The sequence below is a fragment of the Herpailurus yagouaroundi genome, unplaced genomic scaffold, assembly GCF_014898765.1.
Source record: "Herpailurus yagouaroundi ecotype Mexico unplaced genomic scaffold, PumYag 198, whole genome shotgun sequence".
Classification (NCBI taxonomy): Eukaryota; Metazoa; Chordata; class Mammalia; order Carnivora; family Felidae; genus Herpailurus; species Herpailurus yagouaroundi.
In genome coordinates this window covers 16,506,643-16,508,715 of record NW_024412429.1, presented here as the reverse complement: position 1 = coordinate 16,508,715, position 2,073 = coordinate 16,506,643, and the positions used below count along the sequence as shown (strand labels likewise).

At 58.7% G+C, this 2,073-nt stretch overlaps 1 long non-coding RNA gene across 1 annotated transcript in view; it reads right to left on the bottom strand.

Annotated features, from left to right (window-relative positions):
• Positions 1 to 928, bottom strand: part of LOC121013318 (uncharacterized) — a 32,008-nt gene extending 31,080 nt beyond the window's left edge. Inside the window, exon 1 of the long non-coding RNA XR_005782632.1 lies at positions 820 to 928. This is a non-coding gene — a long non-coding RNA (uncharacterized LOC121013318). The remainder of the gene's footprint in view (positions 1 to 819) is intronic.
• Between the last annotated feature and the right edge of the window lie 1,145 nt (positions 929 to 2,073).

Here is a 2,073-nt window from a genome sequence, read left to right as displayed (position 1 = left end):
CGGGCGGGCGGCCGGCGGGGAGAGCGCGGGCGGGCGGGAGGTGGGGGGCCCGGGAAGGGCATCGGGCGGCGCGAGCATCCCTGGCGGGGCGGGCGCCGCTAGCCTGCGTGCCCCGCTCCACGTGCGCCACCGGGGCGGGCTCTGGTGTCGCGGCGCCCCGCGCAGGAAGGGGCAGGAAGGAGCCGCGCGACGGAGGGCGGGAGCCGGGAGGGGGAGGGGCGGGGCCGGGAGGGGAGGAGGGGCGGGGCGGGGCGAGGGCGGGGCCGGGAGTAGGTAGGGGGCCGGGAGTAGGTAGGGCCCCGGGCGAGAGGCGGCCTAGGCCCGGCAGCCGCCCGGCTGTGCGCGGCGCCCCCGCGTGCGGAAAGCTGGCCCCATCCTGCGGGGGTGAGGCTTGCCCTGTCCCGCAACGCCGCAGCCTCCTGCGGGCGGGAAAGCGTGCTCTCTTGAGTTACGTAATAATTTCCTGGACGTGTGAACGTGGAGCGGGGCCCACCCGACAACATGCGGAATGCGGCGGAGCAGTCGGGCCAACTCCTGCCCCGCATTGCTGCACGGGTGGGCAAGGAGTCCCCAGCGCCGCAGTGTGTAGAAAGTTCTCTGCCAACCCAGAAGGGAACCGCGGGAGCGCTGGGCGGAGCCTTTCGCTGCTCCCCACCGGAGACGCCGCCTAAATCCATCCCCCCAACTCGCACCGCTTTTCCGCCACAGTCGTCAGCCCTCTTTGTCCCCTGAGTGGGAGAGAGCCGAGGAAGAGCCTTGACGGGCCCCTCTTGGAGAACTGGAGCCCTAAACCTGTAGAGTGAAGCACTCGGGACAAACCTGGAGGTGGCGTGCCTCCCCGCCCCGAAGGAGGATTCTGGTTCCAGAATGCTGGTTCCAGAATGCCGTGTCACTGAGCAAGCTGTTGCAAGGCCCTCCATTCGCATCCTCTTCCTTTTTCCTTCTCACCCCCCTTCTAAAAGTAATAGCCTTTACCCCCTTTGTTCCCCAAGCCCTTTATGATGTGGCCGATGACGCTAAGGAGCTTTTGTTTATCTTCTTTCTGAATATAGGAGTTACTCAGGCTTCCTCGGGTCATTAGATTGTGACCAGTGTACCCCTGAGCTCACCTTTGTGCGTTCGGGTCTGAAGACAGTATGGGAGGCAGGAGCCACCACCCCATCACCCTCTTATTTTCTGGGTAGCTCTTACTTGCCTCCTGAAATTTTGTCCATTTATTGTCTGTCTTCCCTACCTGGAACGAAAGCTCTGGGGTCGGGAGCCTTGTCTCTTGTCACTGCTGAGTGCCATTTATACGTTGGACACTTGTGATAGGGTGGGTGAATGAATCACTTAAGATTTGGGTTCATTCGTGGATTCCATTCATGACTGTTCTTTTCGTTGCCTGACCTGGAGATGAGCAGAGTGGTCGGTAGGGGGGCTGGTTCAGGATCCTGGTAGGGAAGGAACTACAGTAGGGAGAATGGGAGTCTACCTCAAAGGGTTACGGAAGGGATTGCACGAGAGAACACATACAAAATGCACAGTCCAGGAATTGTCCTATCAAGACCTCCACAGATATTGGCTGTCAGGATTTTTTTTTTTTTTTAACGTTTATTTGTTTTTGAGACAGAGAGAGACAGAGCATGAACGGGGGAGGGCCAGAGAGAGGGAGACACAGAATCCGAAACAGGCTCCAGGCTCTGAGCGGTCAGCCCAGAGCCCGACGCGGGGCTCGAACTCACGGACTGTGAAATCATGACCTGAGCCGAAGTCGGATGCTCAACCGACTGAGCCACCCAGGCGCCCCAGAGACATATTTTTAATATCCCCAAAACTGGTCTTTCAGTGGATTGTGTCTGACAGTTGCTGTTGGCCAGATAGATGACAGTCATCGCATAGTTGTCTTTGCCTGTACCTGTGGGGATTTGGGCCATGCGTATTGTTGCAACTTAGTTGACCTAGGTGCATCTGCTAAGAAAACTTTCCTCCAAGAGATTCCCTGAGGGCTGGGAGGAAAGGAGGGAGGTGGGCCTAGCTAGAAGTCACCTAGAATAGACTTCTGGGAATCTGTGTGTGTATGTTATTTTTTTT